The sequence below is a fragment of the Balaenoptera borealis genome, assembly GCF_965194805.1.
Source record: "Balaenoptera borealis genome assembly, chromosome: 9".
Taxonomy (NCBI): domain Eukaryota; kingdom Metazoa; phylum Chordata; class Mammalia; order Artiodactyla; family Balaenopteridae; genus Balaenoptera; species Balaenoptera borealis.
Window position 1 is genome coordinate 85,555,436 of NC_138873.1, and position 18,987 is coordinate 85,574,422.

Genomic DNA, 18,987 nt, shown 5'->3' on the forward strand with positions numbered 1-18,987 from the left:
TGTCCTGAAACATCTAAAAAACTCAGCTTAGAGACCATAGGGCACTTCCTCTCATGGGCGTATAAATTGGGAAAACTAAAAATCAGCAAGACACAGGCACCCCAAAGTTTTGGGCTGCTCTGTTGACAAGAACCTCCACTTCGTTACACCTTAAATATCCCAGGAAAGAGAAGAATGGATAAAGAAGTTGCGGTCCTTATGTACAATGGAATATCACTCAGCCATGAAATCAATGTCATAAGGCTAGTAGCAGCATGATGAGTGGATTTAGATATGACGATTCTAAGTGAAATAAGTCACACAGAAAAAGACACTTATCATAAGATATCACTCATAGAGGGAATGTAAAAACCGCTACCCTTGAACTGAATTACAAAACAGAACAGAGTCACACGTTTAGAAAACACACTATGGCTGCTTAACGGGAAAGGTGAGGTGGGGTGATGCATAAAACAAGGGTTTCAAATTAGCTCAGATACCGTTCCAGAAACCCAATATGTAATAGACAAGACCTACTCCTTGCTCAGTGAACTGGACTCAACACCCCCTATTCACCGCCCAAGAATATATCTGACTAGTAAGAATCTTAAAACCTATGTATTGATATCTCTCTGTAAGTGAGTCAAATGGGTGTAAAGCGGCATAAACACAGCAGTGAAAAGCAGCTAAACCCCATTATAAAAATCAATTACGTTTCAAAACCCGTGAAACAAAGACAGTGAAAGAGAGAGAAATTCTTACAAAATTCGTTCAGGGGCTGTGATGCCACCTGGATTGACCATATCTAGACCCACAGCTGATTGAGACATAAGGGTGGACACTCTTGGGGCTGAGAGGTTTGGTGAGGTTGGGTGAGAAAACGCAGACCCTTTAAAGTAATACGGCGTGGTACCCATCCCATGGGTCCCAAATCTCCAGGTTCAAGGGCATCGTCCTACATTGAAAACATGCATGAGAAACCCCGAAGATGGTACACCGTGTGATCGGGAAAGGTTTCTAAAACGCACCTCATTTCTCATCTCCTTGTGCTCCGGTTCACCATTCCAGCCGCTTTACTAGCAATCTCCCTCCTTGGAGAATCAGCACCTTTATCCTCCTGTTCCGTACAGGTTGCTAATTGTCCTGAGGATGAACGGGAAGAGGGGGAACCAATGAGAGACTAGCTCTAGGTGTTGGGGCAGGCACAGGTCATTCTATTTTCCCATCAGGAAGAAGAATTAACCACAGGCTCAGCCTGCCGCCAGGAACCAGAATACGGCCTGAAGCAATCCTGCGCTTTTGCGGCCAGCTCCCAAGAAAGCGAGTTGAAGAATGGAGCTCAGGGGCACTGCAATTCACAAACCTGCAGACTTAGAAATGATAACTCTCGTCCACAAATATATTGAGGGAAGGCAACGAAGAGGATTTGAAAGCAAGGCAGAATTGCAGGAAACAGATTTCAGGAGGTAGATTCGAATCGCCTTTAAAGCACAGGAAAAGCGGCAAAACCTCGACAATGATGCCCTTGGCCAAAAAGGGCGTATGCGTTTTTTCCTGAATATATTCAGGAAAAAACGCATACGCCCTTTTTGGCCAACCAAGCAACCTGGAAAGGCAAATCAGCGCTACAAAGAAGTCTCGCTTCCCATCGGTCAAAAGGGCCATGCTGAATAAAGTGTCAAAACCAGAAATGCTGGACAGGCCTTGGAGAAATGGGAGCCTTGCTACGCTGATGGGCGGGATGTAAATTGCCAACAGCCACACTGGAGAAGTGTACGGTGTGTCCTGAAACATCTAAAAAACTCAGCTTAGAGACCATAGGGCACTTCCTCTCATGGGCGTATAAATTGGGAAAACTAAAAATCAGCAAGACACAGGCACCCCAAAGTTTTGGGCTGCTCTGTTGACAAGAACCTCCACTTCGTTACACCTTAAATATCCCAGGAAAAAGAAGAATGGATAAAGAAGTTGTGGTCCTTATGTACAATGGAATATCACTCAGCCATGAAATCAACGTCATAAGGCTAGTAGCAGCATGATGAGTGGATTTAGGTACGACGATTCTAAGTGAAATAAGTCACACAGAAAAAGACACTTATCATGAGATATCACTTATAGAGGGAATGTCAAAACCGCTACCCTTGAACTGAATTACAAAACAGAACAGAGTCACACGTTTAGAAAACACACTATGGCTGCTTAACGGGAAAGGTGAGGTGGGGTGATGCATAAAACAAGGGTTTCAAATTAGCTCAGATACCGTTCCAGAAACCCAATATGTAATAGACAAGACCTACTCCTTGCTCAGTGAACTGGACTCAACACCCCCTATTCACCGCCCAAGAATATATCTGACTAGTAAGAATCTTAAAACCTATGTATTGATATCTCTCTGTAAGTGAGTCAAGTGGGTGTAAAGCGGCATAAACACAGCAGTGAAAAGCAGCTAAACCCCATTATAAAAATCAATTACTTTAAAAAACCCGTGAAACAAAGACAGTGAAAGAGAGAGAAATTCTTACAAAATTCGTTCAGGGGCTGTGATGCCACCTGGATTGACCATATCTAGACCCACAGCTGATTGAGACATAAGTGTGGACACTCGTGGGGCTGAGAGGTTTGGTGAGGTTGGCTGAGCTAACGCAGACCCTTTAAAGTAATACGGCGTGGTACCCATCCCATGGGTCCCAAATCTCCAGGTTCAAGGGCATCGTCCTACATTGAAAACATGCATGAGAAACCCCGAAGATGGTACACCGTGTGATCGGGAAAGGTTTCTAAAACGCACCTCATTTCTCATCTCCTTGTGCTCCGGTTCACCATTCCAGCCGCTTTACTAGCAATCTCCCTCCTTGGAGAATCAGCACCTTTATCCTCCTGTTCCGTACAGGTTGCTAATTGTCCTGAGGATGAACGGGAAGAGGGGGAACCAATGAGAGACTAGCTCTAGGTGTTGGGGCAGGCACAGGTCATTCTATTTTCCCATCAGGAAGAAGAATTAACCACAGGCTCAGCCTGCTGCCAGGAACCAGAATACGGCCTGAAGCAATCCTGCGCTTTTGCGGCCAGCTCCCAAGAAAGCGAGTTGAAGAATGGAGCTCAGGGGCACTGCAATTCACAAACCTGCAGACTTAGAAATGATAACTCTCGTCCACAAATATATTGAGGGAAGGCAACGAAGAGGATTTGAAAGCAAGGCAGAATTGCAGGAAACAGATTTCAGGAGGTAGATTCGAATCGCCTTTAAAGCACAGGAAAAGCGGCAAAACCTCGACAATGATGCCCTTGGCCAAAAAGGGCGTATGCGTTTTTTCCTGAATATATTCAGGAAAAAACGCATACGCCCTTTTTGGCCAACCAAGCAACCTGGAAAGGCAAATCAGCGCTACAAAGAAGTCTCGCTTCCCATCGGTCAAAAGGGCCATGATGAATAAAGTGTCAAAACCAGAAATGCTGGACAGGCCTTGGAGAAATGGGAGCCTTGCTACGCTGATGGGCGGGATGTAAATTGCCAACAGCCACACTGGAGAAGTGTACGGTGTGTCCTGAAACATCTAAAAAACTCAGCTTAGAGACCATAGGGCACTTCCTCTCATGGGTGTATAAATTGGGAAAACTAAAAATCAGCAAGACACAGGCACCCCAAAGTTTTGGGCTGCTCTGTTGACAAGAACCTCCACTTCGTTACACCTTAAATATCCCAGGAAAGAGAAGAATGGATAAAGAAGTTGTGGTCCTTATGTACAATGGAATATCACTCAGCCATGAAATCAACGTCATAAGGCTAGTAGCAGCATGATGAGTGGATTTAGGTACGACGATTCTAAGTGAAATAAGTCACACAGAAAAAGACACTTATCATGAGATATCACTTATAGAGGGAATGTCAAAACCGCTACCCTTGAACTGAATTACAAAACAGAACAGAGTCACACGTTTAGAAAACACACTATGGCTGCTTAACGGGAAAGGTGAGGTGGGGTGATGCATAAAACAAGGGTTTCAAATTAGCTCAGATACCGTTCCAGAAACCCAGTATGTAATAGACAAGACCTACTCCTTGCTCAGTGAACTGGACTCAACACCCCCTATTCACCGCCCAAGAATATATCTGACTAGTAAGAATCTTAAAACCTATGTATTGATATCTCTCTGTAAGTGAGTCAAGTGGGTGTAAAGCGGCATAAACACAGCAGTGAAAAGCAGCTAAACCCCATTATAAAAATCAATTACTTTAAAAAACCCGTGAAACAAAGACAGTGAAAGAGAGAGAAATTCTTACAAAATTCGTTCAGGGGCTGTGATGCCACCTGGATTGACCATATCTAGACCCACAGCTGATTGAGACATAAGGGTGGACACTCGTGGGGCTGAGAGGTTTGGTGAGGTTGGCTGAGCTAACGCAGACCCTTTAAAGTAATACGGCGTGGTACCCATCCCATGGGTCCCAAATCTCCAGGTTCAAGGGCATCGTCCTACATTGAAAACATGCATGAGAAACCCCGAAGATGGTACACCGTGTGATCGGGAAAGGTTTCTAAAACGCACCTCATTTCTCATCTCCTTGTGCTCCGGTTCGCCATTCCAGCCGCTTTACTAGCAATCTCCCTCCTTGGAGAATCAGCACCTTTATCCTCCTGTTCCGTACAGGTTGCTAATTGTCCTGAGGATGAACGGGAAGAGGGGGAACCAATGAGAGACTAGCTCTAGGTGTTGGGGCAGGCACAGGTCATTCTATTTTCCCATCAGGAAGAAGAATTAACCACAGGCTCAGCCTGCCGCCAGGAACCAGAATACGGCCTGAAGCAATCCTGCGCTTTTGCGGCCAGCTCCCAAGAAAGCGAGTTGAAGAATGGAGCTCAGGGGCACTGCAATTCACAAACCTGCAGTCTTAGAAATGATAACTCTCGTCCACAAATATATTGAGGGAAGGCAACGAAGAGGATTTGAAAGCAAGGCAGAATTGCAGGAGACAGATTTCAGGAGGTAGATTCGAATCGCCTTTAAAGCACAGAAAAGCGGCAAAACCTCGACAATGATGCCCTTGGCCAAAAAGGGCGTATGCGTTTTTTCCTGAATATATTCAGGAAAAAACGCATAAGCCCTTTTTGGCCAACCAAGCAACCTGGAAAGGCAAATCAGCGCTACAAAGAAGTCTCGCTTCCCATCGGTCAAAAGGGCCATGATGAATAAAGTGTCAAAACCAGAAATGCTGGACAGGCCTTGGAGAAATGGGAGACTTGCTACGCTGATGGGCGGGATGTAAATTGCCAACAGCCACACTGGAGAAGTGTACGGTGTGTCCTGAAACATCTAAAAAACTCAGCTTAGAGACCATAGGGCACTTCCTCTCATGGGCGTATAAATTGGGAAAACTAAAAATCAGCAAGACACAGGCACCCCAAAGTTTTGGGCTGCTCTGTTGACAAGAACCTCCACTTCGTTACACCTTAAATATCCCAGGAAAGAGAAGAATGGATAAAGAAGTTGCGGTCCTTATGTACAATGGAATATCACTCAGCCATGAAATCAATGTCATAAGGCTAGTAGCAGCATGATGAGTGGATTTAGATATGACGATTCTAAGTGAAATAAGTCACACAGAAAAAGACACTTATCATAAGATATCACTCATAGAGGGAATGTAAAAACCGCTACCCTTGAACTGAATTACAAAACAGAACAGAGTCACACGTTTAGAAAACACACTATGGCTGCTTAACGGGAAAGGTGAGGTGGGGTGATGCATAAAACACGGGTTTCAAATTAGCTCAGATACCGTTCCAGAAACCCAATATGTAATAGACAAGACCTACTCCTTGCTCAGTGAACTGGACTCAACACCCCCTATTCACCGCCCAAGAATATATCTGACTAGTAAGAATCTTAAAACCTATGTATTGATATCTCTCTGTAAGTGAGTCAAATGGGTGTAAAGCGGCATAAACACAGCAGTGAAAAGCAGCTAAACCCCATTATAAAAATCAATTACGTTTCAAAACCCGTGAAACAAAGACAGTGAAAGAGAGAGAAATTCTTACAAAATTCGTTCAGGGGCTGTGATGCCACCTGGATTGACCATATCTAGACCCACAGCTGATTGAGACATAAGGGTGGACACTCTTGGGGCTGAGAGGTTTGGTGAGGTTGGGTGAGAAAACGCAGACCCTTTAAAGTAATACGGCGTGGTACCCATCCCATGGGTCCCAAATCTCCAGGTTCAAGGGCATCGTCCTACATTGAAAACATGCATGAGAAACCCCGAAGATGGTACACCGTGTGATCGGGAAAGGTTTCTAAAACGCACCTCATTTCTCATCTCCTTGTGCTCCGGTTCACCATTCCAGCCGCTTTACTAGCAATCTCCCTCCTTGGAGAATCAGCACCTTTATCCTCCTGTTCCGTACAGGTTGCTAATTGTCCTGAGGATGAACGGGAAGAGGGGGAACCAATGAGAGACTAGCTCTAGGTGTTGGGGCAGGCACAGGTCATTCTATTTTCCCATCAGGAAGAAGAATTAACCACAGGCTCAGCCTGCCGCCAGGAACCAGAATACGGCCTGAAGCAATCCTGCGCTTTTGCGGCCAGCTCCCAAGAAAGCGAGTTGAAGAATGGAGCTCAGGGGCACTGCAATTCACAAACCTGCAGACTTAGAAATGATAACTCTCGTCCACAAATATATTGAGGGAAGGCAACGAAGAGGATTTGAAAGCAAGGCAGAATTGCAGGAAACAGATTTCAGGAGGTAGATTCGAATCGCCTTTAAAGCACAGGAAAACGGGCAAAACCTCGACAATGATGCCCTTGGCCAAAAAGGGCGTATGCGTTTTTTCCTGAATATATTCAGGAAAAAACGCATACGCCCTTTTTGGCCAACCAAGCAACCTGGAAAGGCAAATCAGCGCTACAAAGAAGTCTCGCTTCCCATCGGTCAAAAGGGCCATGCTGAATAAAGTGTCAAAACCAGAAATGCTGGACAGGCCTTGGAGAAAGGGGAGCCTTGCTACGCTGATGGGCGGGATGTAAATTGCCAACAGCCACACTGGAGAAGTGTACGGTGTGTCCTGAAACATCTAAAAAACTCAGCTTAGAGACCATAGGGCACTTCCTCTCATGGGCGTATAAATTGGGAAAACTAAAAATCAGCAAGACACAGGCACCCCAAAGTTTTGGGCTGCTCTGTTGACAAGAACCTCCACTTCGTTACACCTTAAATATCCCAGGAAAGAGAAGAATGGATAAAGAAGTTGTGGTCCTTATGTACAATGGAATATCACTCAGCCATGAAATCAACGTCATAAGGCTAGTAGCAGCATGATGAGTGGATTTAGGTACGACGATTCTAAGTGAAATAAGTCACACAGAAAAAGACACTTATCATGAGATATCACTTATAGAGGGAATGTCAAAACCGCTACCCTTGAACTGAATTACAAAACAGAACAGAGTCACACGTTTAGAAAACACACTATGGCTGCTTAACGGGAAAGGTGAGGTGGGGTGATGCATAAAACAAGGGTTTCAAATTAGCTCAGATACCGTTCCAGAAACCCAATATGTAATAGACAAGACCTACTCCTTGCTCAGTGAACTGGACTCAACACCCCCTATTCACCGCCCAAGAATATATCTGACTAGTAAGAATCTTAAAACCTATGTATTGATATCTCTCTGTAAGTGAGTCAAGTGGGTGTAAAGCGGCATAAACACAGCAGTGAAAAGCAGCTAAACCCCATTATAAAAATCAATTACTTTTCAAAACCCGTGAAACAAAGACAGTGAAAGAGAGAGAAATTCTTACAAAATTCGTTCAGGGGCTGTGATGCCACCTGGATTGACCATATCTAGACCCACAGCTGATTGAGACATAAGGGTGGACACTCGTGGGGCTGAGAGGTTTGGTGAGGTTGGCTGAGCTAACGCAGACCCTTTAAAGTAATACGGCGTGGTACCCATCCCATGGGTCCCAAATCTCCAGGTTCAAGGGCATCGTCCTACATTGAAAACATGCATGAGGAACCCCGAAGATGGTACACCGTGTGATCGGGAAAGGTTTCTAAAACGCACCTCATTTCTCATCTCCTTGTGCTCCGGTTCGCCATTCCAGGCGCTTTACTAGCAATCTCCCTCCTTGAAGAATCAGCACCTTTATCCTCCTGTTCCGTACAGGTTGCTAATTGTCCTGAGGATGAACGGGAAGAGGGGGAACCAATGAGAGACTAGCTCTAGGTGTTGGGGCAGGCACAGGTCATTCTATTTTCCCATCAGGAAGAAGAATTAACCACAGGCTCAGCCTGCCGCCAGGAACCAGAATACGGCCTGAAGCAATCCTGCGCTTTTGCGGCCAGCTCCCAAGAAAGCGAGTTGAAGAATGGAGCTCAGGGGCACTGCAATTCACAAACCTGCAGACTTAGAAATGATAACTCTCGTCCACAAATATATTGAGGGAAGGCAACGAAGAGGATTTGAAAGCAAGGCAGAATTGCAGGAAACAGATTTCAGGAGGTAGATTCGAATCGCCTTTAAAGCACAGGAAAAGCGGCAAAACCTCGACAATGATGCCCTTGGCCAAAAAGGGCGTATGCGTTTTTTCCTGAATATATTCAGGAAAAAACGCATACGCCCTTTTTGGCCAACCAAGCAACCTGGAAAGGCAAATCAGCGCTACAAAGAAGTCTCGCTTCCCATCGGTCAAAGGGCCATGATGAATAAAGTGTCAAAACCAGAAATGCTGGACAGGCCTTGGAGAAAGGGGAGCCTTGCTACGCTGATGGGCGGGATGTAAATTGCCAACAGCCACACTGGAGAAGTGTACGGTGTGTCCTGAAACATCTAAAAAACTCAGCTTAGAGACCATAGGGCACTTCCTCTCATGGGCGTATAAATTGGGAAAACTAAAAATCAGCAAGACACAGGCACCCCAAAGTTTTGGGCTGCTCTGTTGACAAGAACCTCCACTTCGTTACACCTTAAATATCCCAGGAAAGAGAAGAATGGATAAAGAAGTTGTGGTCCTTATGTACAATGGAATATCACTCAGCCATGAAATCAACGTCATAAGGCTAGTAGCAGCATGATGAGTGGATTTAGGTACGACGATTCTAAGTGAAATAAGTCACACAGAAAAAGACACTTATCATGAGATATCACTTATAGAGGGAATGTCAAAACCGCTACCCTTGAACTGAATTACAAAACAGAACAGAGTCACACGTTTAGAAAACACACTATGGCTGCTTAACGGGAAAGGTGAGGTGGGGTGATGCATAAAACAAGGGTTTCAAATTAGCTCAGATACCGTTCCAGAAACCCAATATGTAATAGACAAGACCTACTCCTTGCTCAGTGAACTGGACTCAACACCCCCTATTCACCGCCCAAGAATATATCTGACTAGTAAGAATCTTAAAACCTATGTATTGATATCTCTCTGTAAGTGAGTCAAGTGGGTGTAAAGCGGCATAAACACAGCAGTGAAAAGCAGCTAAACCCCATTATAAAAATCAATTACTTTAAAAAACCCGTGAAACAAAGACAGTGAAAGAGAGAGAAATTCTTACAAAATTCGTTCAGGGGCTGTGATGCCACCTGGATTGACCATATCTAGACCCACAGCTGATTGAGACATAAGTGTGGACACTCGTGGGGCTGAGAGGTTTGGTGAGGTTGGCTGAGCTAACGCAGACCCTTGAAAGTAATACGGCGTGGTACCCATCCCATGGGTCCCAAATCTCCAGGTTCAAGGGCATCGTCCTACATTGAAAACATGCATGAGAAACCCCGAAGATGGTACACCGTGTGATCGGGAAAGGTTTCTAAAACGCACCTCATTTCTCATCTCCTTGTGCTCCGGTTCACCATTCCAGCCGCTTTACTAGCAATCTCCCTCCTTGGAGAATCAGCACCTTTATCCTCCTGTTCCGTACAGGTTGCTAATTGTCCTGAGGATGAACGGGAAGAGGGGGAACCAATGAGAGACTAGCTCTAGGTGTTGGGGCAGGCACAGGTCATTCTATTTTCCCATCAGGAAGAAGAATTAACCACAGGCTCAGCCTGCCGCCAGGAACCAGAATACGGCCTGAAGCAATCCTGCGCTTTTGCGGCCAGCTCCCAAGAAAGCGAGTTGAAGAATGGAGCTCAGGGGCACTGCAATTCACAAACCTGCAGACTTAGAAATGATAACTCTCGTCCACAAATATATTGAGGGAAGGCAACGAAGAGGATTTGAAAGCAAGGCAGAATTGCAGGAAACAGATTTCAGGAGGTAGATTCGAATCGCCTTTAAAGCACAGGAAAAGCGGCAAAACCTCGACAATGATGCCCTTGGCCAAAAAGGGCGTATGCGTTTTTTCCTGAATATATTCAGGAAAAAACGCATACGCCCTTTTTGGCCAACCAAGCAACCTGGAAAGGCAAATCAGCGCTACAAAGAAGTCTCGCTTCCCATCGGTCAAAAGGGCCATGATGAATAAAGTGTCAAAACCAGAAATGCTGGACAGGCCTTGGAGAAATGGGAGCCTTGCTACGCTGATGGGCGGGATGTAAATTGCCAACAGCCACACTGGAGAAGTGTACGGTGTGTCCTGAAACATCTAAAAAACTCAGCTTAGAGACCATAGGGCACTTCCTCTCATGGGCGTATAAATTGGGAAAACTAAAAATCAGCAAGACACAGGCACCCCAAAGTTTTGGGCTGCTCTGTTGACAAGAACCTCCACTTCGTTACACCTTAAATATCCCAGGAAAGAGAAGAATGGATAAAGAAGTTGTGGTCCTTATGTACAATGGAATATCACTCAGCCATGAAATCAACGTCATAAGGCTAGTAGCAGCATGATGAGTGGATTTAGGTACGACGATTCTAAGTGAAATAAGTCACACAGAAAAAGACACTTATCATGAGATATCACTTATAGAGGGAATGTCAAAACCGCTACCCTTGAACTGAATTACAAAACAGAACAGAGTCACACGTTTAGAAAACACACTATGGCTGCTTAACGGGAAAGGTGAGGTGGGGTGATGCATAAAACAAGGGTTTCAAATTAGCTCAGATACCGTTCCAGAAACCCAATATGTAATAGACAAGACCTACTCCTTGCTCAGTGAACTGGACTCAACACCCCCTATTCACCGCCCAAGAATATATCTGACTAGTAAGAATCTTAAAACCTATGTATTGATATCTCTCTGTCAGTGAGTCAAGTGGGTGTAAAGCGGCATAAACACAGCAGTGAAAAGCAGCTAAACCCCATTATAAAAATCAATTACTTTAAAAAACCCGTGAAACAAAGACAGTGAAAGAGAGAGAAATTCTTACAAAATTCGTTCAGGAGCTGTGATGCCACCTGGATTGACCATATCTAGACCCACAGCTGATTGAGACATAAGGGTGGACACTCGTGGGGCTGAGAGGTTTGGTGAGGTTGGGTGAGCTAACGCAGACCCTTTAAATTAATACGGCGTGGTACCCATCCCATGGGTCCCAAATCTCCAGGTTCAAGGGCATCGTCCTACATTGAAAACATGCATGAGAAACCCCGAAGATGGTACACCGTGTGATCGGGAAAGGTTTCTAAAACGCACCTCATTTCTCATCTCCTTGTGCTCCGGTTCACCATTCCAGCCGCTTTACTAGCAATCTCCCTCCTTGGAGAATCAGCACCTTTATCCTCCTGTTCCGTACAGGTTGCTAATTGTCCTGAGGATGAACGGGAAGAGGGGGAACCAATGAGAGACTAGCTCTAGGTGTTGGGGCAGGCACAGGTCATTCTATTTTCCCATCAGGAAGAAGAATTAACCACAGGCTCAGCCTGCCGCCAGGAACCAGAATACGGCCTGAAGCAATCCTGCGCTTTTGCGGCCAGCTCCCAAGAAAGCGAGTTGAAGAATGGAGCTCAGGGGCACTGCAATTCACAAACCTGCAGACTTAGAAATGATAACTCTCGTCCACAAATATATTGAGGGAAGGCAACGAAGAGGATTTGAAAGCAAGGCAGAATTGCAGGAAACAGATTTCAGGAGGTAGATTCGAATCGCCTTTAAAGCACAGGAAAAGCGGCAAAACCTCGACAATGATGCCCTTGGCCAAAAAGGGCGTATGCGTTTTTTCCTGAATATATTCAGGAAAAAACGCATACGCCCTTTTTGGCCAACCAAGCAACCTGGAAAGGCAAATCAGCGCTACAAAGAAGTCTCGCTTCCCATCGGTCAAAAGGGCCATGCTGAATAAAGTGTCAAAACCAGAAATGCAGGACAGGCCATGGAGAAATGGGAGCCTTGCTACGCTGATGGGCGGGATGTAAATTGCCAACAGCCACTCTGGAGAAGTGTACAGTGTGTCCTGAAACATCTAAAAAACTCAGCTTAGAGAGCATAGCGCACTTCCACTCATGGGCGTATAAATTCGGAAAACTAAAACTCAGCAACACAGGCACCCCAAAGTTTTGGGCTACTCTGTTGACAAGAACCTCCACTTCGCTACACCTTAAATATCCCAGGAAAGAGAAGAATGAATAAAGAAGTTGCGGTCCTTATGTACAATGGAATATCACTCAGCCATGAAATCAATGTCATAAGGCTAGTAGCAGCATGATGAGTGGATTTAGATATGACGATTCTAAGTGAAATAAGTCACACAGAAAAAGACACTTATCATAAGATATCACTCATAGAGGGAATGTAAAAACCGCTACCCTTGAACTGAATTACAAAACAGAACAGAGTCACACGTTTAGAAAACACACTATGGCTGCTTAACGGGAAAGGTGAGGTGGGGTGATGCATAAAACACGGGTTTCAAATTAGCTCAGATACCGTTCCACAAACCCAATATGTAATAGACAAGACCTACTCCTTGCTCAGTGAACTGGACTCAATACCCCCTATTCACCGCCCAAGAATATATCTGACTAGTAAGAATCTTAAAACCTATGTATTGATATCTCTCTGTAAGTGAGTCAAATGGGTGTAAAGCGGCATAAACACAGCAGTGAAAAGCAGCTAAACCCCATTATAAAAATCAATTACGTTTCAAAACCCGTGAAACAAAGACAGTGAAAGAGAGAGAAATTCTTACAAAATTCGTTCAGGGGCTGTGATGCCACCTGGATTGACCATATCTAGACCCACAGCTGATTGAGACATAAGGGTGGACACTCTTGGGGCTGAGAGGTTTGGTGAGGTTGGGTGAGAAAACGCAGACCCTTTAAAGTAATACGGCGTGGTACCCATCCCATGGGTCCCAAATCTCCAGGTTCAAGGGCATCGTCCTACATTGAAAACATGCATGAGAAACCCCGAAGATGGTACACCGTGTGATCGGGAAAGGTTTCTAAAACGCACCTCATTTCTCATCTCCTTGTGCTCCGGTTCGCCATTCCAGCCGCTTTACTAGCAATCTCCCTCCTTGGAGAATCAGCACCTTTATCCTCCTGTTCCGTACAGGTTGCTAATTGTCCTGAGGATGAACGGGAAGAGGGGGAACCAATGAGAGACTAGCTCTAGGTGTTGGGGCAGGCACAGGTCATTCTATTTTCCCATCAGGAAGAAGAATTAACCACAGGCTCAGCCTGCCGCCAGGAACCAGAATACGGCCTGAAGCAATCCTGCGCTTTTGCGGCCAGCTCCCAAGAAAGCGAGTTGAAGAATGGAGCTCAGGGGCACTGCAATTCACAAACCTGCAGTCTTAGAAATGATAACTCTCGTCCACAAATATATTGAGGGAAGGCAACGAAGAAGATTTGAAAGCAAGGCAGAATTGCAGGAAACAGATTTCAGGAGGTAGATTCGAATCGCCTTTAAAGCACAGGAAAAGCGGCAAAACCTCGACAATGATGCCCTTGGCCAAAAAGGGCGTATGCGTTTTTTCCTGAATATATTCAGGAAAAAATGCATACGCCCTTTTTGGCCAACCAAGCAACCTGGAAAGGCAAATCAGCGCTACAAAGAAGTCTCGCTTCCCATCGGTCAAAAGGGCCATGCTGAATAAAGTGTCAAAACCAGAAATGCAGGACAGGCCATGGAGAAATGGGAGCCTTGCTACGCTGATGGGCGGGATGTAAATTGCCAACAGCCACTCTGGAGAAGTGTACAGTGTGTCCTGAAACATCTAAAAAACTCAGCTTAGAGAGCATAGCGCACTTCCACTCATGGGCGTATAAATTGGGAAAACTAAAAATCAGCATGACACAGGCACCCCAAAGTTTTGGGCTACTCTGTTGACAAGAACCTCCACTTCGCTACACCTTAAATATCCCAGGAAAGAGAAGAATGGATAAAGAAGTTGCGGTCCTTATGTACAATGGAATATCACTCAGCCATGAAATCAATGTCATAAGGCTAGTAGCAGCATGATGAGTGGATTTAGGTATGACGATTCTAAGTGAAATAAGTCACACAGAAAAAGACACTTATCATAAGATATAACTTATAGAGGGAATGTCAAAACCGCTACCCTTGAACTGAATTACAAAACAGAACAGAGTCACACGTTTAGAAAACACACTATGGCTGCTTAACGGGAAAGGTGAGGTGGGGTGATGCATAAAACAAGGGTTTCAAATTAGCTCAGATACCGTTCCAGAAACCCAATATGTAATAGACAAGACCTACTCCTTGCTCAGTGAACTGGACTCAACACCCCCTATTCACCGCCCAAGAATATATCTGACTAGTAAGAATCTTAAAACCTATGTATTGATATCTCTCTGTAAGTGAGTCAAATGGGTGTAAAGCGGCATAAACACAGCAGTGAAAAGCAGCTAAACCCCATTATAAAAATCAATTACGTTTCAAAACCCTTGAAACAAAGACAGTGAAAGAGAAAGAAATTCTTACAAAATTCGTTCAGGGGCTGTGATGCCACCTGGATTGACCATATCTAGACCCACAGCTGATTGAGACATAAGGGTGGACACTCTTGGGGCTGAGAGGTTTGGTGAGGTTGGGTGAGAAAACGCAGACCCTTTAAAGTAATTCGGCGTGGTACCCATCCCATGGGTCCCAAATCTCCAGGTTCAAGGGCATCGTCCTACATTGAAAACATGCATGAGAAACCCCGAAGATGGTACACCGTGTGATCGGGAAAGGTTTCTAAAACGCACCTCATTTCTCATCTCCTTGTGCTCCGGTTCACCATTCCAGCCGCTTTACTAGCAATCTCCCTCCTTGGAGAATCAGCACCTTTATCCTCCTGTTCCGTACAGGTTGCTAATTGTCCTGAGGATGAACGGGAAGAGGGGGAACCAATGAGAGACTAGCTCTAGGTGTTGGGGCAGGCACAGGTCATTCTATTTTCCCATCAGGAAGAAGAATTAACCACAGGCTCAGCCTGCCGCCAGGAACCAGAATACGGCCTGAAGCAATCCTGCGCTTTTGCGGCCAGCTCCCAAGAAAGCGAGTTGAAGAATGGAGCTCAGGGGCACTGCAATTCACAAACCTGCAGACTTAGAAATGATAACTCTCGTCCACAAATATATTGAGGGAAGGCAACGAAGAGGATTTGAAAGCAAGGCAGAATTGCAGGAAACAGATTTCAGGAGGTAGATTCGAATCGCCTTTAAAGCACAGGAAAAGCGGCAAAACCTCGACAATGATGCCCTTGGCCAAAAAGGGCGTATGCGTTTTTTCCTGAATATATTCAGGAAAAAACGCATACGCCCTTTTTGGCCAACCAAGCAACCTGGAAAGGCAAATCAGCGCTACAAAGAAGTCTCGCTTCCCATCGGTCAAAAGGGCCATGCTGAATAAAGTGTCAAAACCAGAAATGCTGGACAGGCCTTGGAGAAAGGGGAGCCTTGCTACGCTGATGGGCGGGATGTAAATTGCCAACAGCCACACTGGAGAAGTGTACGGTGTGTCCTGAAACATCTAAAAAACTCAGCTTAGAGACCATAGGGCACTTCCTCTCATGGGCGTATAAATTGGGAAAACTAAAAATCAGCAAGACACAGGCACCCCAAAGTTTTGGGCTGCTCTGTTGACAAGAACCTCCACTTCGTTACACCTTAAATATCCCAGGAAAGAGAAGAATGGATAAAGAAGTTGTGGTCCTTATGTACAATGGAATATCACTCAGCCATGAAATCAACGTCATAAGGCTAGTAGCAGCATGATGAGTGGATTTAGGTACGACGATTCTAAGTGAAATAAGTCACACAGAAAAAGACACTTATCATGAGATATCACTTATAGAGGGAATGTCAAAACCGCTACCCTTGAACTGAATTACAAAACAGAACAGAGTCACACGTTTAGAAAACACACTATGGCTGCTTAACGGGAAAGGTGAGGTGGGGTGATGCATAAAACAAGGGTTTCAAATTAGCTCAGATACCGTTCCAGAAACCCAATATGTAATAGACAAGACCTACTCCTTGCTCAGTGAACTGGACTCAACACCCCCTATTCACCGCCCAAGAATATATCTGACTAGTAAGAATCTTAAAACCTATGTATTGATATCTCTCTGTAAGTGAGTCAAGTGGGTGTAAAGCGGCATAAACACAGCAGTGAAAAGCAGCTAAACCCCATTATAAAAATCAATTACTTTTCAAAACCCGTGAAACAAAGACAGTGAAAGAGAGAGAAATTCTTACAAAATTCGTTCAGGGGCTGTGATGCCACCTGGATTGACCATATCTAGACCCACAGCTGATTGAGACATAAGGGTGGACACTCGTGGGGCTGAGAGGTTTGGTGAGGTTGGCTGAGCTAACGCAGACCCTTTAAAGTAATACGGCGTGGTACCCATCCCATGGGTCCCAAATCTCCAGGTTCAAGGGCATCGTCCTACATTGAAAACATGCATGAGGAACCCCGAAGATGGTACACCGTGTGATCGGGAAAGGTTTCTAAAACGCACCTCATTTCTCATCTCCTTGTGCTCCGGTTCGCCATTCCAGCCGCTTTACTAGCAATCTCCCTCCTTGAAGAATCAGCACCTTTATCCTCCTGTTCCGTACAGGTTGCTAATTGTCCTGAGGATGAACGGCAAGAGGGGGAACCAATGAGAGACTAGCTCTAGGTGTTGGGGCAGGCACAGGTCATTCTATTTTCCCATCAGGAAGAAGAATTAACCACAGGCTCAGCCTGCCGCCAGGAACCAGAATACGGCCTGAAGCAATCCTGCGCTTTTGCGGCCAGCTCCCAAGAAAGCGAGTTGAAGAATGGAGCTCAGGGGCACTGCAATTCACAAACCTGCAGACTTAGAAATGATAACTCTCGTCCACAAATATATTGAGGGAAGGCAACGAAGAGGATTTGAAAGCAAGGCAGAATTGCAGGAAACAGATTTCAGGAGGTAGATTCGAATCGCCTTTAAAGCACAGGAAAAGCGGCAAAACCTCGACAATGATGCCCTTGGCCAAAAAGGGCGTATGCGTTTTTTCCTGAATATATTCAGGAAAAAACGCATACGCCCTTTTTGGCCAACCAAGCAACCTGGAAAGGCAAATCAGCGCTACAAAGAAGTCTCGCTTCCCATCGGTCAAAGGGCCATGATGAATAAAGTGTCAAAACCAGAAATGCTGGACAGGCCTTGGAGAAAGGGGAGCCTTGCTACGCTGATGGGCGGGATGTAAATTGCCAACAGCCACACTGGAGAAGTGTACGGTGTGTCCTGAAACATCTAAAAAACTCAGCTTAGAGACCATAGGGCACTTCCTCTCATGGGCGTATAAATTGGGAAAACTAAAAATCAGCAAGACACAGGCACCCCAAAGTTTTGGGCTGCTCTGTTGACAAGAACCTCCACTTCGTTACACCTTAAATATCCCAGGAAAGAGAAGAATGGATAAAGAAGTTGTGGTCCTTATGTACAATGGAATATCACTCAGCCATGAAATCAACGTCATAAGGCTAGTAGCAGCATGATGAGTGGATTTAGGTACGACGATTCTAAGTGAAATAAGTCACACAGAAAAAGACACTTATCATGAGATATCACTTATAGAGGGAATGTCAAAACCGCTACCCTTGAACTGAATTACAAAACAGAACAGAGTCACACGTTTAGAAAACACACTATGGCTGCTTAACGGGAAAGGTGAGGTGGGGTGATGCATAAAACAAGGGTTTCAAATTAGCTCAGATACCGTTCCAGAAACCCAATATGTAATAGACAAGACCTACTCCTTGCTCAGTGAACTGGACTCAACACCCCCTATTCACCGCCCAAGAATATATCTGACTAGTAAGAATCTTAAAACCTATGTATTGATATCTCTCTGTAAGTGAGTCAAGTGGGTGTAAAGCGGCATAAACACAGCAGTGAAAAGCAGCTAAACCCCATTATAAAAATCAATTACGTTTCAAAACCCGTGAAACAAAGACAGTGAAAGAGAGAGAAATTCTTACAAAATTCGTTCAGGGGCTGTGATGCCACCTGGATTGACCATATCTAGACCCACAGCTGATTGAGACATAAGGGTGGACACTCTTGGGGCTGAGAGGTTTGGTGAGGTTGGGTGAGCAAACGCAGACCCTTTAAAGTAATTCGGCGTGGTACCCATCCCATGGGTCCCAAATCTCCAGGTTCAAGGGCATCGTCCTACATTGAAAACATGCATGAGAAACCCCGAAGATGGTACACCGTGTGATCGGGAAAGGTTTCTAAAACGCACCTCATTTCTCATCTCCTTGTGCTCCGGTTCGCCATTCCAGCCGCTTTACTAGCAATCTCCCTCCTTGGAGAATCAGCACCTTTATCCTCCTGTTCCGTACAGGTTGCTAATTGTCCTGAGGATGAACGGGAAGAGGGGGAACCAATGTGAGACTAGCTCTAGGTGTTGGGGCAGGCACAGGTCATTCTATTTTCCCATCAGGAAGAAGAATTAACCACAGGCTCAGCCTGCCGCCAGGAACCAGAATACGGCCTGAAGCAATCCTGCGCTTTTGCGGCCAGCTCCCAAGAAAGCGAGTTGAAGAATGGAGCTCAGGGGCACTGCAATTCACAAACCTGCAGACTTAGAAATGATAACTCTCGTCCACAAATATATTGAGGGAAGG